Source organism: Nannospalax galili, unplaced genomic scaffold (genome assembly GCF_000622305.1).
Source record: "Nannospalax galili isolate Female #2095 unplaced genomic scaffold, S.galili_v1.0 scaffold762, whole genome shotgun sequence".
NCBI lineage: Eukaryota > Metazoa > Chordata > Mammalia > Rodentia > Spalacidae > Nannospalax > Nannospalax galili.
The window spans coordinates 3,675,613-3,702,999 of NW_008350126.1; the positions used below are offsets into that span (position 1 = coordinate 3,675,613).

Consider the following 27,387-nt stretch of genomic DNA (forward strand, 5'->3'; position numbering starts at 1 on the left):
TTCTTTTGTTTTGTTTGTTTCTGTATTATGATTTGTGCATCTTTTGGGATGACTGTGTCTCCGTTTCTGCTTCTTTTTTTTGCCCCACTCTTTTTGTTTGTTCTATTTTATGTGGGTCTTCTTAGGTAGTCCCCACTTGAGTCTATGATCCCTGAAGACGGCAATAACATAGTGATTGGACAACAATCCCAGCACTAATATGCTGAAAGAAGCAATAGGGCACTTGAATTATAACCCCAGTAAGGTTAGGAGGCAAAGGAAGTCAGGCACTTATGGGGTAAATGGAGCTGAAAGATTATTAAAGCTAAAGATGGATGTAATTGAGAAGTAAAAAGACCGGGGAGTGGGATAAAGAGGGGAAGGAGAAGAAGGAATAGGGGTTAAAGTTCAGAGATATAAACAGCCATAAAACCTAATCAAGCAAGATAAAACTAAGGTAAAACAATTAAAAATTCCAAGTGAGGATTTAAAATGAAACTGAAAGAAAAATCCTTATAACAATTACTATTTCCTTTTGCTAGGATGCGTGTAGGGCCCTATGCTGCCATTTTTGCTGACAGGACAGCCTATGTCTGTGTTCTCTAGATCCCAATGGGCTGGGTGCAGGCTGCCTCTGTCTGTCCTGCTGACTTGGATTCCTGCCTAGGAATCGACCCTCAGGAAGGCCACAGGCCTCAGCATGGGCTGCCCCCTCAGGATAGGGCCCACTCTGAAAGCTACAGCCCTCTGCATGCTGGGCACATGCTTACCTCCAGTGGATTTCAGTGTCTTGGGCTCTGCGGTGGTCCCATCTCAGCAGACCAGATGCTTTGCTCTCCCCGCAGTGGGCTCCAGAAACTTGTGCTTACTGAGTTTGTGTTTGCTCAGCTTTCTTTGGTGTCTGTGTGGGTCTTAGGATTAGTTTTATGCCTGATACATGGTTTGGAGTCTCTCTTTTTCTTCCCCTCTCTCCTCTCTCCCTTCTTCCCTTTTCTCGTCTCTCTCTTCTCTCTCTCCTTCCCTCCTCTCTCCCTTCCCCCTCCCTTTCTCCCCTCTTCTCTAGGGATAAAATCCAGAGCCCAACACGTACTAGGCAACAATCTACACTGATCTGTCTCCAGCCCTCTTTTTCACTTTGAGTCAGGATCTCAGTAACTTGTCCAAGATGGCCTTGAACTTATTCTGTAGCTCAGGCACAATCCTCCTGCCTCAGCTTCCCAGGTAGCCATGATGTCGTATATGAGAGAGCAGCCAGTGTTCCTAACCACTGAGCCATTTATCCAGCCCCATGAATGGTTTTTTTTTTTTTTTTTTTTTTTTAGGTAAATCTTACAATGTAGGCCTGGTTGGCATGGAACTTACTATGTAGATCAGGCTAGTCTTGATCTCACAGGGATCAGCCTGTCTCTGCTTCCTGAGTACTGGGATTAAAGGCATGGGCTAGCCTGGCTGGGTGTGAGGATTTAAGTCTGTGGGAAGGGTTTGGCTATTATTTTTTCAAATGTCTTTCAGCCCTCTTCCTCCCCCTAGGATTCCCATTAAGCCTGTTAGTGCAGTCAGGGAAATCCTTCAGGGCTCCTAATCTATTCATTTTCCTGTAATCTTTTTCTTTGTTTAGATTTGATAGTTTCTCCTGAAGTCTTAAGGTTCGCTTACTCTTTTTGCTGCTTGAGGCTACTTAGTGAGTTTCCCCCACAGGTCTTGTAGTTTTAATTTCTAAAAATATTTTATTTATTATTTTTATTTTATGTGTTTGATTGTATTACCTGCATGTATGCAAATGCACACATGTCATGAGATGCCTGAGGAAGTCAGAAGAGGGCGTCGAATCCCTTGCAACTGCAGTTATGTACAGCTTTCAGCCACCATGTAGATGCTGGGAATCGAACCTGGGTCTGAGCCATCTCTCCTGTTCCTGTAGTTTTAATTTTAGAATTGCTCTTTGGTTCTTCTTCCTCCCCAGCTTCTCTATGTTTTTGTTCCTTATTTGGTCACACATCATTCTTGGACTTTTCTTTATAAAAGTACATACTTTAAAAATGTGTGTTTGTGTGTGTGTGTGTGTGTGTGTGTGTGTGTGTGTGTGTGCATCTCTAAGTGCAGGTGCCCACAGAGTTCAGAAGAGGGCATCAGATCATGTCCCCTGGAGCTGGAGTTACAGGGGTTTGTGAGCCACGCAACGTGGATGCTGGGAACTAAACCGTGGTCCCCTGAAAGAGCAGCAAGTGCGCCTATCTGTTCAACCTTCTCTCCAGCCCTTCTTTGCACATACTTAAAAGTAGCTAATTTAAACTACTCTGTAGTAACTTCAACTTCTGGGCTTTCTTAGGTCTAGTTTCTATTGAGTGCCACCCTCTTTGCCCGGAATCATTCCCTCATGTCTTAAAACGTGTTTTCAATAATGGACATTTAGTTGTGGAAACCAGATTTTTCTCTCAAAAGCCAGCACGGTTTCCAGTTCCATTGCTATTCATTTATCTCCTTTCCTCTTCTGTGTTCTTTGTGGCTTGAAAGCTGGTAACTGGGATGAGATGTCCATCTGCAGGTACGCATGTACATGTGAGCGGGAGTGTGTATGGGTCAGAGATCAACCTTGGATGTCATTTATCTGGTGCTATCCACCTTGTTTTTTTGAGGCAGTTTCCTTTACTAGGAAGGCTAGGCTGGCAACCAGTGAGCCCCAGGGATTCTCCCGTCTCCTCCACAGGGCTGTGATCGCAAGCATGCACCACCATTCCTGAATTTTCACATAGGATTAAACGGAAGTCCTTCTGCTTGGACAGAAAGCATGTCACCAGCTGAACATCTCCCCAGTCCCTGAGATGTTAATTTCCTTAACCAGCAGGTCCCCAGCTCTTGCAGAGGAACACTGTGGCGTACTGAAGCAGGCTTTCAACTCCTGGGCTGATAGAGACAAGTGTGCCTTTGCCGTCGCTTGTCCCTCTGCAGAGCCCCCAGGTCAGAGAGAGCTCAGAGCTAGAGTCTTCTGCACCTTTATACACGTGGCCTTCCTGACTCCTAGAGTGTACCGGAAATGTTCATTGCATCTAATTTCCCAGTGGGAGGCACCTGGTTCTCATTGTCACTGACTGTTTTCCAGGAACACCCTGCAGAAAAAAAGCCTTTTTTTGTGTATCAATTTTACCAGGGGTCCCTGAAGGAGCTATCTCTGCAAGTAGTCACTGCTTGCCCATGCCCATCAACTCCCCAGCTGATTCCAGTGCAGCTCAGTGTATGTGCTGGGCTCTTATCAATACAGTCAGGATACAGAGTAGCTTTCTGATGGAAAAAAATGATTTACTGAATTATTGTTATTACAATTAAAATGTTAATATACCTTACTTCCCACACGAAAAATTTAGTTGTGATAAAAAAATGGGATGCGCTGTGTATTTTCTTTTCAATGTTAGATTGAGGATGGGCACAGAAGACAGAAGTACAGTGCCCATCCAAGGCTCAGCCTCATCAAGAGGTTAGATGGACTGTGAGGTACCCCAGTGGCTAAGCTCACAGCCAGAAATAAAGTTAGCAAACCCCAAGTAGAGTATCTGATCAGAGAAGATCAGAAGCTTCTATTGAAATCTCAGCATCTGCTAGTGATCTGTTTCAGAAAACAATTCTTTCAGGCTATTAAATCCATACTCTAAACCTAGTCATCAGATCATGACAGAACCAACCACTCAGGAACCTGAGCTGACCAGACCTTGGACAGGGCTTCCTTGCATGATGGGGTTTTCATAGGATGGAATCCAAGGATGCTTTTCGCAAAAGAAAGGGGAGTAAGGAGAGGGGAGGGGAAAGAGGAAGAGAGAGAAGGAGGAAGAGGAAGGAAGGAAGGAGGAAGGGGACAGAGGGGAGGAGAGGGGAAGGGGGAGAAGGAAGGGGAAGGAAGGAAGCAAGAGGGTTAGGAAGAAGGAAGGAAAGGTTAGGTGAAATTTGATGGTTCCTTGTAGGCAGCCAGGTGGATTCTCGGTCTCTTCTAGAATGCTTGCTTCCACTGGGCAATGTTCGGGTTGAAGTGTCATGGAGAGCAAGCCCTGCTGGACATCTATCTCAGCGGGCTGCTCACACAGTGAGGATTGTTGGAGCCCCAGCTAATTACTGGTCTACTCCAGCCCAGCAAGAAACTGTGTGTTGATGTTACAAAAGCAGTTTATGCTATACAAGCTCTTTATTCATGTAATAATTACAGCATATTTGTCTTCAGTGTTTCGCAAGTGTTCTCGCTGAATAACACTGCCAGGATTAAGTAATAGTTTCTCGCCAGCTTGGTTGCTCAAGAGCGTCAAATACGATAGACTGAGGTCTGTTACGCACAGCCCTGGCTCCTAGCATCTCTGACCTTTTGCTTTTCTTCTTATAAAATAATCTATTGTGAGGCCGTGACTATTGTTCCCAACACAAATGCCAGGAAGTACTTCAGCAAAACATTTTGTTTCAGCGTTAAAGGACAGTTTTCATAGTGGCCAAGAGTAAGCCAGGCAGGAAAGCCGGGCTGCCGGCAGCCCGGGACTTCAAAGCTTCTTTTTGGAACTGTGGAGGAACTGAAATTTCTGCTTCTCTGTTTTCATCCAGCTTAATTATTGGCAACATGCTAGTTGGCACGGAGTAGGGGGTCACGTGGTTGCAATTCTGCCTCGGGAAAGGTCAGCAAGAGGCGTGACACTGGACGAATTGTGCAGCCTGCACTGTGACCCCGGACACGTGCTCAGAGTCCATTATGCAATGCAGCCCCGGGCTTGCACAACAAGCTTCTCCTTGCCGCCTGCAGCCTGACGGGAATGATTAGCTTTGTGACATAATTCGCCCGCAAACACAGGCGACTCAAACAAGCTTCCAAATGAACTGCTTCAGAAATAACTAAGCGTGTTTGGGCCTTTTACCATTTCTGCACGATTCACAACTCTTTTTTTAAGCCACTGAGTGAAATGAAGAAACTTACTTGGAATCGGGATTTTCTGTTTTTAAGTGTGGGAGTTTCATGTGAGACGGTTCCTGTGTGAATTCGTGAACAGTATTTTGATTTTTACCTATGTTGTGGCTTGCTGTTGAAAAGCCAGGTCAGAGCCACGAGGCCAGCTGTACTTCCATACATGGTGGAGGGTTACTGTGAGGGCCGCTATCAAGTCTATGGAACTGGAAATATGAAATAAATCCCACACTGCGCTGGTTTTCGATCTTATCAGGGGAGCAACTGTTGATGTTAACTCTTTGTTGTGAGTGGCACAAATTCAAACAGAAATGGCCTGGATCAAAGAAAATGTCACTGACTCCCAACCCCGAACAGGAAAAGACAGGGAGTATTGTCCCCAGGGACAGCACAGCCAGGCTCTTGGGGCTGGAGGGACACCCTGCATTTCCTGTCACACCTATCTCCAGTGTGGCCTATCCCTTTGGCCCTGGTCCATGTCATAGCAGCTCCCAGCCACTCTCCTCACCACCAGAACTAAGGGGCACTGTCCTCAGGTACTTTGTATCCTGTACTTCCAGGAGGGCCCTCTAATGGGCCAAGCTGTGATGACAGGCCTCACTGTGGCCAGGAAGGCAGGGCCCTATGGGTGGGAGCAAAGAAGCAGCACAGTGGCCACCCAGAGCCAACCTTGACCCAGCCTGCCATCCCTCCTCTGGATGCCCTCACAGGCTTTCCTCCACAAATGGCCATCACTGCCAGTACCTCACTTGGTAAGGGCCAACCCTGAGCTCTGCCCAGCAACTGTGCACAGCTCTGAGACTGGATCTCAGGGTCAAGTGTGACTCTGCAGAGCAATGCAGCTGCGCCTCCATGACACTGAGGCCCCTCAGCACACTGTGGTCTGAGAGGGAGGGAACTCACTCACTAAAGGGGACAGGAACACAGAGCTGCTGTGTACACCATGGCAGGCACATGATGCTCTGTACAGCAGGCACAGCGGGAGGAGCCCGGAGAGGCTGCTGATGTGGGGGTGCCTGGTGCCTGCAGAAGCCAGAAGAGGGTGTTGGGTCTTCTGTCACTGGAGTTAAGGATAGATGTTAGCCACCATGTGGGTGCTGGGAACTGAATCTGGGTCCTCTGAAAGAGCAGCAAGTGCTCTTAACCACTGAGCCCATTCTGAGGTTCTTGTTAACTCTTTTATTATTATTATTATTATTATTATTATTATTATTATTATTATTGCTGTGTGTGTACGTGTGTGGAGATCAGAGGACAATTTTATGGAGTTATTTCTCTCCTTCCACCTTTATATGAGTCTCAGGGATAAAATTAAGATGGTCGGGCTTTCGTGGAGAAGCAGGTGGATCTCTGTGAGTTCAAGGCCAACCTGGTCTACATAGTGAGTTCTCGGTCAGCTGGGGCTACAGGGAGACCCCGTCTCAAAAGACCAAAAAAAAAAAAAGAAAAAGAAAAAGAATAGTGGATCTTGACTGTGTTCTTGACTATTGTTCACACATCACCTCAATATTCGTATATATACATATATCTGTTCATATGTATTTACATGTGCACTTGTATGTGCGGGTGTGCATAAAGGCCAGAGGTATCTTTTTTTTTTGGTCTTTTTGAGACAGGGTCTCCCTGTAGCCCCAGCTGGACTGGAATTCACTATGTAGACCAGGCAGGCCTTGAACTCACAGAGATCCACCTGCCTCTGCCTCCCAAGTGCTGGGATTAAAGGCGTGTGCCACCACACCTGGCTTAGAGGTATCTTCTTTAATCACTCTTCACCTTTTTTTCCTAAGTATGTATGATATGCATTTGTGTGTGCACACATGTTCACATATGTGTAGATATACACGTGTGTGCGTGTGTTTGGAGGCCCAAGGTTAATGTTGGGAATCTTTCTCAGTTGCTCTCCACTTTATTCTGATTTACAGGTAGGCTGCCATTCCATCTGGCATTTATATGAATGCTGGGGATCTGAACTCTGGTGGTCTTTAAAGCACATGCTTTAACCACTGGCCCATTTTTCCAGCCCCTTTACCTTGTTTTTTGAGATAGGATTTTGTTTTGTTTTGTTTTGTTTTGTTTTGTTTTGTTGAGACACCACAGCTGTCCTGGACCTCACTGTGTAGACCAAAGTGGCCTCAGTCTCACAGAGATCTGCCTGCCTCTATGTCCTGAGTGCTGGAATTAGAGGTGTGTACCACCACACCCAGTTTTTGAGACAGGATCTTTTACTGGTCTTGAACTCACTGAACTGGTCAGGATGGCTAGCCACTAAGCTCCAGGAATGACCTGACCCCACTTTCCCAGTTCTGGGATTAGATGTGTGGATCATTACGTTGGCCTTTTATGTGGGTGCTGGGGATCAGAACGCAGGTCCTTGTGCACGCAGACAAGCCCTTTATTGACTGAGCCATCTCCCCAGCCCTACCACCTCAATTTTGTCTGTGCAGTTTTAGAAAGTCCTGATGGTGTCCTTGGCTGAGAGCACTCTGGAGGGAGCAGTGGGAAGAAGAGGGCCTGGGAGAGCATAAAGCTCTGTGGATCCATCGAGAACCTGGACTAACCAGGAGCTCCAGTCACTGTTGGGGAAGCGGGTCAGCCGTGGGGATGGACCCTGAAAAGGCACCAACACCTACCAGAACTTTGGTGGTATATACATAGACATGATTTGACTAGACTCACAGAGAAGATGCAGCGCCCGGCCTACACACAGCCACAGCTGCACCTGTGGCTCAACTTTCCCTTCCCTCCTTCTGCCTGTCACCCCGCTTCCCTACTGGATAGGAATGCTGTCCACTCCAGTCCTCCTCATCAGAGAGAGTGTTACTCTCATCTCCCTGGAGATATTCGGGGAAGGACATGGGCCCTGCTGGGGGTGACATGCTGTCATGAGCTGCTCCATTAGGACTCTGAGGGCAGAAAGAAAGTGTGGGAGACACCCACCATCCTTAGCTGTTGTTCTCAGAGGCCTGGTGGAGTCCAGCTGGGCCTGTTCGTGTTCCTGGATCTCAGGTGATGCGTGTGTTCTCTGTTCACCTGTGTACTCAAAATGTGTACTTTTGAACCCCAGGAAACCACTGGGCCAATATATGATATCCTCCCTGTTGCTATCAACATGTGTGTCACACACTCCCTGTTTCCCAAGCTCTGGTTTACCTGGTTATCTGTCATTTGTGTTTTCTCAGATCATCAATGTCTGTTACTTTCATGTTGGGCTCTTCAGGGAACTGAGAGCCTGGTTGCCAGGGCACCTTGAGCAGTTCTTGGGCAAGATGATCCGGCCCCATGAGTGAATCTTTGCTAAATATCATTGTCTGTTTCCTAAATAAACTCCCGAGGAAGACAATTTGTGGCTCCTTTTCTTCCAAATAATATGTACACCCCCAACGCTGTGTGACTCCCCTTCACCATCAACGCTGCTGTGTACTCTTGTGAGAAAAAAGGTAACAGGAGAAAGGAGGAAGCGGCAATGTGCCCACCTCCCCTTCCAAAGCCCTTGGCTTTACCACCCTTCTAAGGACAGACTTCACAGAAATCTGATTTGTGGTACTTTGCTGGCTCTGTGTAAGGCAGACGGGGCAGGGTTTGTGGGTGGGGATGAGGCCATGAGATGTGACAGTCAGATAGACTTGACTGACGCTGCTTTCTGCCTCCTCCAGAGCTCTGTATAGTCCCTCATTTCAGCTTCATGCTCACAGCAAGTGAACACTGGACCTCCCACCCTGCCTGGGCCCCTCTCATGTGCTGGCCGGCTTGAAAGCCAGTAACTTGTTACATATTGACTTTTGAACCACCTTCAGGAGACCTGTGTTCCAGCTCCCCCAAGCTGCCAAGTCTGGCTGCAGAGCAAGGACAGCAGGTCCCCTTATCCAGGGTTGCCTGTGTACATGCTGGAGAGCTGAAGCTGCCATTGTGCAGGTGGCCCTGAAAGGCAGAGCTGCTTCCTGGAACACCTGCCCATCAGCACTCACAGACCACGTGCTGTGCTCGTGGCCAGGCACTCTCCATGGTGGACGCAAAGTCATGCTTTCCCTTGGGACTGATTCTGGTGCAGGCTTCCCCAAGAACAGTGTGTGTGTGTGTGTGTGTGTGTGGCGCATGTGTATGCACAGGTGTGTGACATGTTCTCTGTGTGTGGTATAATGTGTTTTATGGGTGCACATGTGGTGTGATGTGTGTCTATGCACGTGTGTGGTGGATGTGGGCGAGTATGATGTGTGACACATGTATGTGATGTGTTGTGTGGCGTGTGTGCATGTGTTGGTGTGCTGTGTTCTGAGTTAATATATATATGTGTATATGTATGTATTCCTGTGTTTTGTGTGTGATGTGGTGTGATATATGTACAAGTATGTGTATGTCTGTGTATGTGATGTGGTGGATGCATGCACACATGTGTGCTTATGTATGATGCATGTATATGATGTGTGTAGGGGTATGCATGCATATGTGTGTATGCTTTTGTATGTTTGTGTTGTGTTTGTGCTGTGCTGTGTGTTGCATGTTGTATGTGTGCTGTCTGTGCATGTGCACAAGTGTATGCACATGTTTGCTGTGTATATGATATGCTATGTGTGGTGTTTTGTGCTTTGTGTATTTTTTCACGTGTATATGCACATACATGCACACACATCAGTTGTATTTGTGATTCAATATGTGTATACGCACCTGGGTTGTATATGCGATGTGATATGCGTGTGTGTATGTGTGTGCAATTTGAGTTGTGTGTTGTGGTATGTGGGGCGTGTTATGTGATTTCCTTTTGAGAATTGTTTTGGGAAACGGAGGGCAAAGACACCTAGAGGCTCAGGGTAGGCGGTCCCTTGCTCAGGCCCCCCACAGTCTCATGACTCACAGGGAGGGTTCCTTGAGAAGGTGCCAGGGCCACTGACTGCATGGTGGGGAGGGCCACCACTGCCAAGTCCTTGACAGCTGAGAAGCAGCTCACATGGACCAGTTTATTATCTGGGTTGTAAAACCTTAAATGCCAGTCTGAGCAATTTAGTCTACAATCTTGTGTGCAAAATTCTTCCAACCTGTAGGAGAAACATGACATTTCAGTTTCAGGTTATTCAAGAGGGTACAGAGAACTAATTTTAGTGGAAGCTAAAAATGGCCTGGACCTGTGGCCAGGCTGGCAGGCCTGCCAGGCACGGAGACCTCCTCCTGCCCCTGCCCTGCCCCACTGTTCCCCCGCCGCTGCTTCCCCAGCTTGCAGAGTCCCTGGGCCTGGAGGGGGATGTGCTTCCCCCTAATGTCAGCAGGTTACTCATATGTCAGGCCCTCCCGCTGCCTTTCAGGCTCCTGCTGCCTTTCCAGAGAAGAGATGAGTCACCACAGAGGCCAGAACTGGAGGGAGGGGCCCCGGCCAACGGAAGAAAGAGGGGGCAGGGGCCTTTTTATAGCTTTCTGAGTAGGCTTTCTTTTCCATAGGTTAATTTTTATCTGAACAACCCAGATAAGGTTGGATGGCCTTTTTACAAGAAAGCTATTTAAATACAAGGGATTGTTTGAACATATTTTTAAAAGGCCAATGGTGTGTGTGTGTGTGTGTGTGTGGTGTGGTGTGTATGTGTGTGTGTGGTTTTCAGTTCATAAATACCATATATCAATAGTTGTTCAGTAGTGATTTTAAATGCCTTCACTGTTTTCAGGGTACCCCTTCCACACTAATTCTGGAGGCACAACGTGCCTCCTTTGTTCTTGTCTCAGGGGAGTGATGCCTTGTGAGGGTCAGGTATGCCAGCTCTGACCCTTTGAGACCCCACCCTGTGCTCCAAACAGATGGTGATTTTCAAACCGAATGCTATTCTTGTGTACTGACTTAGGAAAAAGATCCCAAAATAGACTTGAATGAGCAGAGCCTGCAAAAATAAGCTGTCAGCTTCTTTTTTACTCCTGCTGGGTGGAAAACAAAGCTGTCAGCGATTTCTACACGTTGAGGAATCTGTGTGCTTTCTTATTTTAGAGAAAGCATTTTCAGTGGGACTGTAATTGAGTCCCCTTATGTCTCCAAGTGTCAACAAATTACCATCTGCTGTTCTAGAGACACTGGTGGAGACCAGCCTTGCCTAACACCAGGGAGTGACTGAATGGACTGAGCATCTGGACCAGGGAAGTGTGGGACAAGTATCCGGTCCACTGGACTCAGGTGTGACTGTGAGATCTGGGGCCTGGGCTCTGCTAAGCCCAGACAGCCTAGTCTCAGAGACCTTTGGCAGGGAGAATTTGACAGATGCCTGGAGTATCTTCACAGAGCATCAAGGCTAGTGAGGAGATGGATTTAGAGGTTGTGGGGGCACTGACGTGAGAGCCAACCTCAACTAGGTGGTAAGTGACCTCAGTGCCTTGGGTGGCTATATCCCAGGACATTGGGTTTTGAGGGAATGCATGAAGAACTCCACTGTCTCTTTAAGGTACAGTCAGCCCTCCACATCCCAGGATTCAACCAATCTTGGGTTTAAAACAATTCCATCTGTAACGATCACTGCAGATTTTTATTCTATCATTTTTCTCTGACCACACAGTTGAGCAGCTATGTGCACAGTACTCACACTGTCTTAAGTATCACAGGCAATCTAACGGTGAGTATTCAGGAGACCCTGCACAAGTGAGGCGTGTGGGAACATAAGAATTTACATACCCACAGGGATAGTAAAGCCAGTTCCTCAGGGACACCAAGAGACACCTGAACCTGTTGTAGGCCTTGTAGCAGAAATGATGTGTGACAGGAACAGAAGGCCAGAGTCTTCAGCCTGATGTGCCAACAGTGTTTTCTGTGAAATGACTCTGACACGAAAGAGGGGGCTGCAAGGCCCATCAAGAAGCTGAGTGGGAGCAGACCCATAGTCTCACCTTGGAGAGGGGTCATGGGAATGACACCTCCCTGCGTGGGGACTCTGTGCACACAGTCCCCGGATTTGGTCCTCTTTAAAGGCCAAAGCATGACCATCCAGGCTGCATATCCATCCAAACTTCCTGGATCCCAGCTGGCTCTGTGCACTCAAGTGGAAGAGGCTGACCCAGGCATCCATAAGCTAGAAGTGAGTTAAGAGTTCCTAAGCTTCTAGTTCCTAGCACATACCTGTCCTGTAAAGCTCTCCTCAACCTTTCATGTGCATGGAGCGTGCTCCTAAACCCAGGCAGTCCCAAAGCAGACTATTGTCCCAATGTAGACTACTCTCCTTCCACACATACATACATACATGTACACACATGAGATGGGGGGAGGGAGGGAAGGATGTGATAGTGGAGGGAGAGAGATTGGAGGAAAACAATTCTCCTGGCCTGGGTAGAGTGACATTTCTGAGGACAAGAGGAACCAGAGAGGTCAGCAACTGCGTGGGACTCCAGAGGGCCAGTGTCTTAGAGAAGTCCCCTGCTTGAACTTCTGTCAACTACCAGCTTCAGTCACCCATAGCAGTAGGGGCTGCGACTGGCGGATGCCCCTGGGTGACTATCAGACTTTGGTGGAAAGTGTGGTGGTTTCTGCCTTTTGCATCCATGGAAACTGCCCAGCCATCTGAAGGTCTCAGAGTATGAACAAAAATATTGAAACTCTAGACTCAAAAGGCTCAGAAATTTGGGTCTACCACATGCTGTTGGTCAAAATGGTGAGGGAGGGAATTATTCTGGGTTTATGGCATTAAATGGGACATGTCTGGTTAAAGTCTAGTGCCTGCCTGGCATCTGGTTAAAACACAGAGGCGTTTGCCTTGCTGTGAGCCATTCTATTATTGGCTAATGTTCAGGGTGTATCAGCCACGTCATGTCTACTCTGTCCCACGAACAGGTATTCACCACACAGAGCTGTCACATGAGGCACTAGCCAAGCTCAAGGCAGAGCCAGATATCAGCAGCTCCAATTTTCACCCAGAATAACAGTAGACCCTGGCCCAAAGTTCTGCATACCCCTCAGTGGTTCAAGGCCCAATGCCTGAATTGGGTCAGTCTATACAGATGGGATTTCATATCCTGTGCACTGTTGGCCCAGGACATAAAACCCTATTTTAGCCCCTCCCCTTCCTGCCCCAGGAAGGTGTATCCTGGGACTTTGTCCAGTTGGGACCCAATCATGTCATGTTCCTGAGCCCCAAAGTGACACAGGATCATTAGGGATTGACTGCAGTCTGGAGGCCATCACAGATCCTTGCTAAGGCTATGCTGGCCTTCAGCTGTCCTGCTTCCTTAAGGTTCTAAAGCAACAAGACATCCTCACTGGAGACCGAACCCCACACCCACTCCTGACCACAGCAGCTTCCCTGTCCTTTGCCCCCTTTGGCCCTGCCTCTCACTTCCTGGGAAGAGTGGATAGCTTATCCTTATTTTTCTTGCCTAACACTCAATAGCCCCCTCCCACCTCCCTCTCCTGGGGAATTTCCTAGAGTACATCCATTTCTCAAAGCTTATTCAGGGAGTTCCCAAATAAAGGTAACTCTGCCGTGAAGGTCTGGTGGTTTCTGGAGACATCATATATTTCAACTCCTAGAGCCAAGTGTTGAGGTGGAGATATTCCCAGGGCTATTCACTTAGTCTCTTCCTGAAAGAAATGGTTCTGCTGAAGGGAGAGGGTGTGTAAGTCAGTTTTATTATCACTGTGGCAAAGTACTGGATGCAATATTATTCAAATTGGGAAAAGTGTGTGCGAGCTTGTGGTTCCAGAGGTGTCATTCCATCTTAGAGGGCTGGGTGGGATGGAGCAAAGCTACTCATGTCATGGTGGCCAGGAACAGAGAGGACCAGTAACAGGAAGGGGCCAGAGGAAGAAAGGGCATCAACAATATGCCCAGTGACCTTTTCCTCCAACCAGACCTCACCTTCCATGATCCTTCTGATAGTTTGATCAAATTTTGAATCCAATGTGTTGAACTATTGATTAGGTCAGAACCCTTGTGATCTGTTCATCTTGGGAACACCCCTACAAATCCAGGGGTATACTGTACCAGTCTCCTAGGCATCTCTCAATCTAATCAAGTTGACTACCAGCATTAACCATCACATGGGGACTTCAAGAAGTCAGGCCCCTTAGGTAAACAAATGCATACGGCCAGGACTTTGGCATGACCCTGTCCCATCTACTTCGGGGGGTTGAGGTGGAAGGATCACTATTGGCTCAGAAGCTTGAGGGAACCTGGACCACACAGTGAGACCTTGTCTCCAAAAACATTAATTAGTTGAATTAAATCAAAATAAATAAATAGATATGGGTGGGGAAGCAAGCTCAGTCAGTAAAGCACTCGCAGTGCAAGTATGATTCAGTCTCCAGAACCCATGTCAAATCCAGGTGTAGTGGTGTGCACTTGTGATTCCAGTGCTGAGGAGGCAGAGGAAGGAGGATGACTGGAGTTTGCTGACCAGACAGCCTAGCCCAAACTGCCAGCGTCCAGTTTAGTAGGAGACCCTGTCTTAAGGAATATGGTAGTGAGTGATAGGAAAAGCCACCTGACACCCTCCTCTAGGCTCTGAATACACATGCACTGGCACGTGTACCACAAAGCTACATGTATGTACCACACACAGACACCCCTAAATTAAATAAACAATAAAAAAGTAATTTAAAGCTAGAATGCTTGACTGGCAGGTGTTCTGGCCTAACCTCACACAGTATGGGCTTGCTCGGGAGTTTATGAGCCAGGCCACTGTCTGTAGTCCCTTGTGCTTGAACCAGTGCCAGGGATACAAACCATAGCACGCCACACTAACAGGGCTCTGTAGAAATTATACAGTGTATTTGCATTCTGATTTGGGGATCAGACTGAAATTAAAAAAGCAGAGGGGGGAACAGAGAGGAAAAGAGAGAGGAAGCAAGACAAGAAGAGAGGGAGGAAGGAAGCGGGGAGGTGGTGGTTGAGGATCTGCATGGAATTCTTAGAGCTCATTCTCCAAGTGGAAAGCTGAGCTCATAAACCTGACAGCTCTCTCTTTTTTCCCCCTAATTAACAATGGATTGCAGCATCAAGGTGTGGGCTGGGTGTGCTCCTATTTTTTTGAAGCTGTGTTTGACGCTCCAGGCTCCAGGGATTGCATCAGGTTTCAGGTGCCGTGCAATTCCCGAGAAGCACACTGGTTGTGTAACTCTGAGCCGTCACATGGCCCACGCTTCTCCACGGAGCCCACACATACCATCTCACCTGGAGAGGAGAAAGACCCCGGTACCTTGCCCTCAAGGAAGAGATGAGGCTTTTTTTAATGGTTAAACTAAGAACCTTCAACACAAAACTACTTTAAAAAAAAGAAATACAAAAATTACAAATAAAATGTTTATGGTATGACCTTGATGCTTGCGCATGTGTGTGTGTGTGTGTGTGTGTGTGTGTGTGTGTACATGCCACATGAGCATGTGCATGTAGAGGTCAGAGGTCTATCTGTTGTTCCTTGGATGTTATCCACCTTGTTTTTAAGATGGGGTTTTTCTCTGGCCTGGGGGCTGGCCAAGTAGGCTAGTTTGTCTGGCCATTGAGCCCCAGGAATCCTTCTGTCTCCACCTCCCCAAGGCTGGGATTACAAGCACATACCACACCACAGTGTCTTTTTAAGTAGATTCTGCAGATTGAATTCAGGTCCTCATGCTTACAAGGCAAGCGCTTTACGGACAGAGCCATCCCCTCCATGCTGCTTTTTGTAATTTTATTTTGAGACAGGGTCTTTCTATGTAGCCCAGGCTGGGTTGGAACTCTCGGCACAGCTCAGATTCGCCTCAAACTCCTCCTTGTACATGCCAGGATGACATGCATCACTTCTCTGGTCACCTAGTACAGTGGCACACACCTTTAATCCCAGCACTCAAGAGGTGGAGGCAGGCAGATCTCTGTGAGTTCAAGGCCAGTGAGTTACAGGCCAGCTGGGGTACAGGGACACCCTGTCTCAAAAAAAAAAAAAAAATTTGGTCAAGGGCTGTGGGCATGGTTGTCTGGCTTCAGAACCAAATTAAATGGGTCATCTGGCCACCCCCGTCTCAAGTTCCTGACCAATGAAATGAATGAACAATGGTAAATGCTTGATAGGACTATTATAAGATTGAATGCATTTGTGTATGTATGTTACCTGCTTAGAGCTGTGCTGGGGGTGGGGGTGGGGTCTCTCCATCTCCCAATAACACCGTTTTCATGGTACTACTAACCCTTCCTGCACTTACAAGAGCAGATGAATGCATATCTGTGTGCACACACCTATGAACACACATTTGTGTAACACGTTCCTATGTGCACACGAATGTACATCACCTGTGAATATACCCAATAGTTCCATGCCGGGCATAGGTCAGTTACCTGACCCTTGCCATCTCTCAGCAAGTCACAAGCACTCTTCCCAGTTAGTAACCCTTCACCTGTCCATGGGTTACCATGTTCCCAGCTCCTCCTGGCCTGATGGGCATCCTGGCTGTCTGGAGGCTTTGCGTCACTCCTTGGTGGTGTGCTGGCACTGTATTGGATATGCAGTTTTGATTGTATTTAGGCACTTTCAGATTCTGCTCCAGAACCCATGCTGACTTGCATTCCCCCCAGGAGCACCTCTCTAGATCAGGCGCTGGAGTCTACCAGCTGATCTCGCAGAGATGCTCTCATTTTAATTTGCATTGACATAATTATTATTTATGTAAAGCCATCTAATTTATCTTGTGCAACATATAAGTACCATTATGAACAACGTCAATGCATTTGTTGGCCTTTGTACTTTCTTTGATAGCTGAATTTCTTTTGTTATATGTACCCACAATCCCTAGGATACTGGAACCATTAATTTACCAAATTTCTTAGATAAAGACAGTTCTAAACTGTCTCAGTTTGCCTTCAATTGGTGTGACAAAACACTCAGACCAATATCAACTTGGGGAGGAAAGGATTTATTTTATCTTACATCTCCCAGGTCACAGTTCATCAGGGAGCCCAAGGTAGGAGGGAACTCAGGGCAGGAACCTAGAGGCAGGAGATGAAGCACAGACCATGGAGGAACGCTTCTTACTGACTTGCTCCCCTCGTCTATGCTCAGTCAGCTTTCTTATACTGTACAGGGCCACCTGCTCAGGGGCACCCACAGTGGGCTGGTCCCTCCCACGTTACTCAAAAATCAAGAAAATGCCCCACAGACATGGCCACAGGCCAGACCAATGGAGGAAATTACCCAATTGAGGTTCCCTCTCCCCAGGTGTGTCAAGTTGACACTAAAGCTACCCTAATAGTGTTCTATACCGTAACTTTTTTTCTGTAGTGCTAGGATTCAAACCCAAAGCCTTACTGCTAGAAAACTGTGCTACCACTGAGCCCCAAGCCCCTCAAATTGTAATTTTTTTGCACTTATACATGAATATCATGTGTGTGCATGAGAGAATGTGTGTGTGTGTGTGTGTGTGTGTGTGTGTGTGAGAGAGAGAGAGAGAGAGTATGTGTGTGTGTATATATGAGTGTGTGTGTGCCTGCATGTTAAGGAAGGCCTGAAGCTGATGCCTGGTATCTTCCTCCTTCACTTTCTATCTTACTCATTGACCTGGGTCTCTCACATGAACTTGGGGCTTGTTGATTTGGCTAGTCTAGATAGGCAACTTGCTTCAGGAATCCCGTTACCAACTTCTAAATTCTGGAATTACAGGCAGTTGCCACACCAACTTGGCATTTACATGGGTTCTGGGATCTGAATGACTCTGGTCTTTGAGGTTGGGCAGCAAATACTTATCTACTGAGTCTTCCCCAGCTCAATATTTTTCGAGTCTTCTATAAACCAAATAATTAAGCATGAAGTCTTTCATTCCAAAGCTCTTCACTGAGCACCCATCCTTGCCAGGCTCATAGGCTTTTGGATTCTATCAGTGAGCCCTTGCCTGTGTGGTGGATGGTTCTACCAGTCCTCATCTGCCAGTGGAGACAGAGATGGCTGCTCTGCTGGAGCCCAGCATGGCCTATGGTGGGGATGCAGACCTGCGCCCCCAGGGTCCCCATCTTGGGCTATAATGAAGGTTACACTGAATTGGCAGGGAGATAAGACCGGGGTCTCCATTCCTAACCACCCACTGCAAAGCCATAGGACAGGACCAGAAGACAGCATCCCAAGGAACTTGGCTCTTTATTTTTAATCTAAACAGGAAAATGGACTCTGAGGCACATGCTACCACCTCAGAACATGGGGAACTAGGAACAGTCAAACATACCACTCACCTGTCTGCTTCCTCCAGGGGCAACTCTTAGAAGCACCAGGCCCCTATCACAGCAGGGCCACTCTGAGTTCCAGTAGGGCCAGATGGCTAACCATACTGCCCATGGGGCAGGGCCAGCTAGAGTCTGGGCCACTGGGAGCAGCCTGCAGTTTGCACAGGCGTTATGTCCTGAATCTGCCTCTTATACCCGTCAGTGAAGGCCTTGGCTTTACTTTACTGATTCCTATTTGAAATCTACCAGCAAAGGACTCTGGTAGCTCATCCTTGGTGGAGAATATTCCCTCTACATCAAGACAGGATAGTGGTATCACTAGGCCAGTCAGGTACAGGCCTTGGCCTGGGCCATCACCAGTGTGGTTATGTTCTGACTAGTTAGCATGGCTGAGGGCAGGCAAGTTCCCAAGTCCTCAGAACCTCCACCTTCCACTGAAAATGGTGCTGAGTCACAGATGTCCATAGCCCCCAACCCAGTAGTAGTCATGCGCAGGCTGAGGTGGTGCTGGGGCTACCACACATGTACATGGTGAGCTGGGACCATGCCTGGACTACCAAGGGATTCAGACCCACACAGGGCAAGTTGTCCTGGAAGAGAGCACTGTGCTGGAAACTCAGGCATGTCCCCAGGGTGGTGATGGATAGGCATGAGATTCCGGCAGCTGCTGTTCCATTCCCCACTAGCTCCCTTACCAGATGAACAGCTGGTAAATCCTTCCCCCCAGTCTGCAGGCTGCTCTGTACTCTCCACTCTGCTTTGTGGTACAGGAGCTTCTTGGCTTGATGTCATTCCATCTGTCTGCTTTTACTTTCTAAACTATTATTTATTTATTTATTTATTTATTTATTTATTTATTTATTTATTTATGTGTGTGTTCATGCGGATGCATGTACAAATGTACACATGTGGATTTAGATGTCAACCTTGAGTGTCATTCCTTAGGAGCCATTCATGGTATTTACTGAGGCCTGGAGCTATACGATCAGGCATGAGCCCAGCACAGGTGGGAGGCACATGGAAGGACATAGTCTGCCTCTAGTCAGAGCTGGGGTGTGGCTCAGTGGTAGAGCTCATTTTGAGCATGCTCTGAGGGATGAAGGCATACTTGGCTTCTCTGAGCCACTCGACCTCTCTGATGAGGCCTGGTTTGAGTTAGATATTTCTGATCCTTTGTGCAGGCAGTAGGGAGCAACAGTACCAGGCTGGCTGAACAAGGAACATGCGTAGAGGTTGGGCAGGCAGTGTGGTGGCACTGGAGTGTCAGAGCAACCAGGAGGAGGAAGGCCAACTGGATGGACATGACCTTGGAGAGTGATGGTATGAGTGGGCCACAAGACCGAGCAGAACTGAGGCTGGGGATGACAGCTCTCAGTGTGGCCCTGGGCGTCTCTGCAGGTGGTGGCATGCCATGTTAGAATCCAGAGCAGACTGCTGGTCAGGTCACAATCCTCAGGTCACAATCCTGGCAGCAGCCCTTTGTCTCTCACGGATATCCCTGGGCACGTACTGAGACACTGTCTGTGAATCTCCAGCTAACAGACTTCCAGGTGCCAGGAATTTTCATCTGGGGAAGTGAACTTATATCAAAGGTGGTATTGGTGGACATATACCCTGCTCCCAACCCCTGTCTCTTCCTCTTTCCTGGGACTCAGAGACTACAGGTTTGTGCTGTGAAATCACTCCCATCCTCAGAGGGTCATAAAAAGGGACACAGATTCTGCCATGTTGGCCTGCTTCTGTTCAGAGCCACTGTCATGCTATCTGCCTCTGTCACTGGGGCCTGAACTCTCTTCAGAGTCCCCACCATCGTCTGTCTGTCCCTCCATGGTGTTAATGACCCTTCTACTAAACTTCTTACCCCCCACAAGTCATTTCAGTGTTCCTCTTAAACCCCACCTTTCATGACATGGCCCAGGCTTCCAGTCATCTAATTTGCCCTCTCCCTTCTCATTTGACTTTCATTCCTAAGGGTTCGCTCTCCTGCCCCCCTCCCCGGGGGGGAACCCATGTGAGCCTATTTACCTTGTTGACTCTGCCTGCCTGCACCTGTCCCCGGCTGCTGTCCTCCAGGGGCATGCACCCTCTCTAGTGTCAGAGCCTGCTGTGAATTCCTTCGGAAGGAGGCACAAGCCACAGATGAGAGGAGGAGGTCTGAGGGGCTCCAGGGAACTGCCCGGTGGTTACGTGTCCCCACTCAGTGGCTTGTCTTACACCTGCCCACACTTGACTGATCTGAGTCACTTCAAAGAAGTAGTGTTGACTTAAGGGTGACTCTGGCACAGCCCCAAGTTGCTCTTGGATGACTGTCAGTCTTGAGATGAGCCCAGAATTGTGGGGTCACATAGGTCTCCCAGAAGTGAGGTCCTCCATGGACTAGGTTGCCTTCTGAACTACCCCCATAATGTGACTAAATAACAAGCAAAGGGCAGTGACAGTCCTGATGGGACATGGAGGTGGCTGTGGTAAGGCTGGCTCTACTTTTGGGTGCCTGTGAACGCATACTCATGCAGTCAGCCTGCTGGGAAGAGGAAGGTGGTGGTAGGATTGGCTGCATCTCTGAATGCCTGTGAACACATCCCACATGGGTAGCCTCTGCTAGCTTCACCCCCTGAACAGCCTGGCCTGCCCTACCACCGGTGTGAGTGGGCCAGCTACTGAGATCTGAGGTACTATCAGTGGAGTACTATCAGTAGTAAGCCACTGACTACTCTCCTGTTGTCTGCTGTTGTCTTGTGCTAGTGCATGGCTCCTGAGCCTGCTGAAGCCCAGGACCCCACTAGACCTTTGCCTGTTCAGTGCGATCTCATGGTCAGACTTAAGATTCCCTTTTCCCAAATCCACCCAACTCAGAATTTCCCCCTGACAAGCCACCAGCATCACAGAACAGTGCCAGGAATGAAGCTATTCTAAACCAGGCACTCTCTTGTGTCCCTCCCTTAGCAATCAGATACTGGGAAAACAATGTCCCCGAGGAATTGGGATTTCCCTCTGGAGGAATCTCATGCTGGGAGAAGGAAAAGACTGAAGCCTGGTACCAGCCAGAAGAGAAAAGGGTTCTGACAACCTGTCAGACCATCTTGCAGGAGATGTTGGAGCCCAGACAATGATGGTGAATCACACCTTGACCAAGACTGCTGAACTGTGTACAATCCTTGCCCCTTCTTTAAACCTAAACCTCATGTCAAGACCCTGAAGATGGATTTGGTGGCGGGACTGTCAGGGGATCTCTGTTTCTCTTCCCAATGTGGCCTCATTGAATAAATCTCCTTTTCCTGCTTTCCATCAGTTCCTGTTTCTTTAATTGGCAAGTTGAGGACTGCAGGCCCAGCCTGGCTGATTGCGCATGGGGGGCCAGGGAATGGGGGTGGGGTTACAGACTCTGACCCTAACAACTTCAGTAACAATGATGTAGGCTCATTTCCTGCAAACACACCTTCAGAGCCAGGCTAGGCTGGCCACAAGAAGGGCTTATCATGAAATCACACCCAATACGGAAGGTCTTGGGTTTTTGACTGTCTTTGCTGAGGGAGGGGCAGTGGCATTGGCTCTATTCAGAGCAGTGACAGCGGCTTATGGGTCCGTTAACTCTAGAGTAAGTCTTCCGGGAAATAGAGAAACTAACCCATCACGGGTGAGTACGTGACCACAGGCTCCCCGCAACGCCTGGTTGAGATTGCGAAAGAAGGATCTTTCCAGTTTGCATTTGTGAATAACCTTATGGAAGCCAAGATCCTGGCTGACTCAGAAAACTAAGAAGTTTCTGGTGAGATCTGAGAGAGATGAATCCTTGTGCCTGCAGATTGCTATGCTTGCTGTGGCAGGGACCTGGGCGCTCAGCTGTGGGATCAAACACCCTGTGTGGGCGACACACTCAGATTTTGGTATATCTGACACATTGACCGATACCCTTCTTTTTTATGCAGAAAACACAGTAGAAGGTGAGAAAGTGTAGATAAAATAAACACGGGGTAATTCTGAAGATACTAAAAACCAATTTTCATTTAAAAAAATGGGGGGGGGCTCATGTAGCCCAGGCTAGCCTCAAACACTCCACATAGCAGAGAATTGACCTTGAATGTCTGATCCTGCCACCTCCTGAGTGCTGGGATCAGAGATGTGCGCCACCACACCTGGCTTTTGGTGTTGGGGATCCAGTGCAGTGCATGCTGGGCAGGCACACTATCTGCTGAGCTGCATGCCCTGATTCCAATTCAGCTGTGAAGTATAGTGCTGTTAAGTACCCTCACTAACCACTGTAAATAAAGCTTGGCAAGGTAATGCACAGCTGTAATCCCAGCTACTGGGGGTCTGGAGTGGAGGTTGAGGCTGGAGGATTGCTCAAAGTGTAGGAGTTCATGGCAAGTCTGGGCAACTCAATGAGACTCTGTCTCAAAAAATATTAAAAAAAAAATTAACCACTTTCAAAGCCGCCAACCCTCAAGGGACACTGTGAAGCTGTTAGTCTAGGACATTGTGTTACAGCAGTGAGAGACAACCATCTTTTTTCTGTTTTTTTTTTCCTCCCCTCACAGTCTTGGACAGATGCTTTTGTAAAACACACTAGGCATGGATTTTACTAAACTTCTGTGCCCACTTTGGTGTAGCAGGACTGTCCAGTCACTGTCAATGTTCTGAGTATGTCTCTCAATGTCCTCATCAGGGTCCTGGGATAGGCCACTGGTGACTGGCAACCTGGTCCACAGACCACACTGGCACAAGCTGGCTATCCACACACCATGATCTCTAGGCCTGTTCAACCCCTTTCCCATATTAACAGTCTTTCTATTGTCCTTTTAAACAAGCAAGGCTGTCAAACTGCCAGCCAGAAATCCTTGCTCAGGCCCTGTGTCCTTTGCCAGAAGGGCCACCCATCTTCTTTATATGGGTGTTGTATGCTGTGAATGCTGGGGCTTTTCTGGGCTTCTGGGCACCACCCAGATTGTGAAGGTTCCTATGGTTAGAGATCTGGAATCGAATTCTATTCTTCAGGCAATATACTGGCCCTTCCTACCCTCCCTCCCGCCGTCCCATCCTTTCTTCCTCACTTTCTCCTTCCTTCCCTTTCTTCCTCATCCTTCTCCCCAACCTGGTGCTGTGAATAGAACCCAGAGCCTCCTGCCTCCTGGCAAGCTCTGCCCCTGAGCTCCACTCCCAGCTCGGCCCTGATTCTTAATCATTAAAGACATTCAGTGTCATAGATACTCTGAGCAGGAAGGTCCCTGAGCTTCACAGTGGAAACCACGAGTGCCTTTGCCAAAACAGACAGTGCAGGTCATCCCTCAGAGTCTCTGTACTCACAGTTACCAGGCTCCCATACCACACCATGGCAAGTGGCTGTGGGGCTCTTTCCCTCTTGTTTTCTCTGTCATTTTGTCCACGAACTCCCTCCCAACAGAGTTTTTTTCTCTGGGGTCTTAGTTACTATATTTGGGTTTCTGTCAAACCAATAATTTGATTCTTTGTGTTCTTTTGCCTCGATTTAGTCCTCTCTCTCTCTCTCTCTCTCTCTCTCTCTCTCTCTCTCTCTCTCCTTTCTTAAAATAAATGAATACATCATCAAATGTAGCAAGCTCTTGAAACACATCATGGAGTGAAATTTGACAAGATGGGGTCCATGGAATCGCTGCTGGTTCCCACTGGCCTGCAGCTCAGTGTGGCTGCAGTTGGATGGAGGGTGTTAACCTGTGAATTTCTCCTCTCACAAGGGCTGGTGTCTCTGGTAATGCTCTGTTATGTTTGGGTGTGAGATTATGCTGGTGCTATAAAGCACAGCGGCCAGTTCCATCTCCTGATTCCCGGAACAGTTTGTGAACTGATGGCTTTACGACCTCTTTTAATGTTTGGTGGAATTCTTGTGAAATCCTCAGGGGTTAGAGTTCCCTTGGCTGGAAGGTTTATGGCAACAGACTCAACTTCTGTGAGGAACACAGCGATCTTCAGATGTTCCTTTCTGTCTCATGTTGTCTTTGGCAAGTTGCATTTGCTGGGAATTTGATGGTTTTCTTAAGTTGCCAAATTGATTAGCATAAAGTTGCTCGAAAATGAGCTTGTTACCCTCAATACCTGTGGCACCTGAAGTGATACCCCCACTCTTGAGTCTTCTGTCTCTGTTCCATTACTATTTTTCTTGATAAGTTACAATTTTATTTATGTTCTTGTTTTTAAAGAGGGTTTAGCTTTGTAATTTTTTTCCCTAATGTGTTTCTGTTTCTTTCTTTCCTTCCGTTTTGGGGTTCTTTCTTATCCTCCTCCCTCTTCCTCTTCCTCCTTTTCTTCTTCCTCCTCTTGTCCTCCTTTTTCTCCTGCCCTCCTCCCCTTCCGCTTCTTCCTCTTTGCCCTTTCTTCTCCTCCCCCCCTCCTTTTCTTCCCCCTCCTCCAGTATCTCGGGTTCTCTCTTGGGCGTTGCCTTCTTTGTAGTGAAGGCAGTTCTCAGAGTTATAGCATTCTCATTCTTCTAATTAAAGTCTATAAACGTGCAAATTTCCTTTCTAGTATCACTGTTGCCACATCTCAGATATTTGTAAAAATATATTTTATTCACTTTTATTTTATATGTATTAGTGTATTGTCTGTATGTAAGTGCACACATGCAATGCCTGTGGAGGTCAGAAGAGGGCATTGGACCCCCTGGAACTGGAGTTATGGACAGTTAGCTGCCATGTGGGTGCTGGGAATCAAACCCAGGTCCTCTGTAATGGCAGCCAGTGCTCTTAACCACTGAGCCATCTCTCCTGCCCCACATCTCAGATATTTTGATATGTTCTGTTTTCATTATCAGTCAATTTGAAATATTTAAAAACTTCTTTGTGACTAATATTTTGAAACATGATTGTTTACAAGCATCTGGTTTAGCATCCAAATACTGGGGTTTGCCTTTATATGATATTATTTTGTGTTGTGTGTGTATGAGTGTTTGTGCGGGTAGGAGTCAGGGGATGCCTGCATTTGGAGGTGAGAGGTCAACCCGGGGTGTTGTAATTCCAAATTCTCCCCTGGGAGACCCATGCATGCGCTTTCTTGGCTCCCAGGCTCCATTGTCCCTACTCCCTACCGACAGGACCAACACAATGTTCCTCTGAGTTACAGTTTGGGAAATAAGGATATTTATTTGGGCATGCCAACAAAGCTTACGCTTTTCGGGAGGGGGTCACTTACAAAGGCGCAAAAGCCTATGGGCTTTTCCCCTACATCTCGGCTCTGCCATTTGCCATCACCGTACCAGTGGCCTGCCAGTGCCCCACCACCGCTCCACTAAGATGGTGAATGCCCCCCTTGCTGGCTTCCTCAGCGCTTCCTGGCTTTCTCAGTGTCTGTCCTTAGACCCTCCCTCTCTGGGTCTCTTGGGGTTCAGTGCTAGTTCTCTCGGAGGACACACCTACCCAACAGGTGTCATTCCTCAGCTGTTGCCCACCTTGTTTTTTCAGACGAGGTCTCTCACTGGCCTGGTGCTCACTATGGAGGGTCAGTAGGCTGGCCAGCAAGCCCCAGGGATCCCTCTGGCTCCATCTTCCCAACCTTGGAATTATAAGCGTGAGCCACCATGCCTGGCTTTCTTTACATGGATTCAGGTACTGGTGCTTCTAAGGGAAGCATTTCACCAACTGAACTCTCTCCCCTGCCCTGGTATTAATTCTTGATTTGATGCTACCATGTGTGATTTCGGGTACTTTAAGTTTTTTAAGAGCTATGTCATAGCACATAGTTTGTCTTGGGTTTTGCATGAGAAGACTGTGCAGTGAGTCTCCACTCCACTGACTGTGCAGTCAGTTCTGGCTGAGGCACAGTCTCTTGACAAGTTGCTGAGAAGAATGTTAGGTCTCACCACGAAGGCAGAATTGTTTCCTTCTACAACAAGCTAAGCAAGAAGAGAACGTCTTCATCTGATAAATGGCATCTGAGAAAATCCCAGAATTGACAGGATACTTGGGGAGCAGTATCTTGATCAGGAACAAGATAAGGATGCCTCGTTCTCCTTCTAGTCAACACTATACAGAGAACCTAGCTATGGTAACGAAAGAAAAACACCAGAAAAACCTGTAAAAGGCAAACACACTGGCAAAAACGTCATACTCTCTATTTGAATACATGATTATCTATGTAGAAAATCTCAATGTCTTCAAATCTTTACTAGTAGATTTTTCAAGGTATAAAAATCAGTATATATTTATATACTAGCAGCAAATAATTAGAAAGTGAAAATTATAGCCGGGCATGGTGGTGCACGCCTTTAATCCCAGCACTCAGGAGACAGAGGCAGGCAGATCTCTGTGAGTTCAAAGCCAGCACATACACACATACGTAGTGAGTTCCAGGACAGCTGGAGCTACAGGGAGACCCTGTCTCAAAAAGACCCCCCCCCCAAAAAATCCGCTTATAACATCCCCAAATAAAATGTTTTAGCAGTGGGATGTGGTGGTGCACACCTTTAATCCCAATGCTCACGAGGTGGAGGCAGGTGGATCTCTGTGAGACTGAGGCCAGTCTGGTCTACATAATGAGTTGCAGATCAACTGGAGCTACAGGATGACCCTGTCTCAAAACAACCAAAAAAAAAAAAAAAAAATTTGAGCATATATTTAACAAAAAGTGTAGTGAAATCTTCAGATAAAACTTAAAACTACAGAACAATGCCAAAGATGGCGTTTCAACAGGTCTGGAATACTTGGAGACATGCTCTAAGTCTCACTTGGTAGAAGGCTAAATAATATGAAAACATAAGCTGTTCTCAAATTAGCCTACAGGTCCTGTGAAAACCCAAGGAATATTCCAGCAAGGTTTTGTGCAGAAATTGAGAAGTTAATTCTCAGAGTTACTAGGAAAAACAAAGGGTCTGGATCAATCAAAGCCATTTCCAAACACTGGAGGGCTGGTGCTGGTACCCCTGATTCAAGACTTCCTTCAAAGTTGCAGTAATGAAGTTGTGTAGTGAGGATGGAAAGGTAGGGGCAGAGACTCACCAGGCAGCACAGAGTCTAAGTCAGCTGATATCACAGATGCTACTCAGCTTTTTTTTCTACCGCAGAATAACTAGGGGATGTGTAGGGTCAGCCTTCATCTTGTCCAAATTCAAATTCACTTGAAATGCTCACAGACATAAAACTCCTGGAAGAAAACAAAGGAAAAGTATCTTTTTACTCTCTGCCTGTTCTCTCTTTTAAAAAAAAATCTTATTTTTAAAAAATTTATTATTTTTATTTTATGTGTATGTATGTATTGCCTGCATCTATGTATGTGTACTGGTGTCATGCAATGCCCATGTGGAGGTCAGAAGAGGCTGTCAGATCCCCTGGAACTGGAGTTACGAACAGTTGTTAGCTGCCATGTGGGTTCTGGGATTCAAAC

General features: G+C 47.4%; 1 long non-coding RNA gene across 1 annotated transcript in view; it reads left to right on the plus strand.

Moving 5' to 3' along the window:
* Positions 1 to 21,325, plus strand: part of LOC115072740 — a 33,223-nt gene extending 11,898 nt beyond the window's left edge. Inside the window, exon 2 of the long non-coding RNA XR_003851763.1 lies at positions 20,986 to 21,325. This is a non-coding gene — a long non-coding RNA (uncharacterized LOC115072740). The remainder of the gene's footprint in view (positions 1 to 20,985) is intronic.
* The last annotated feature ends 6,062 nt before the right edge of the window (positions 21,326 to 27,387 follow it).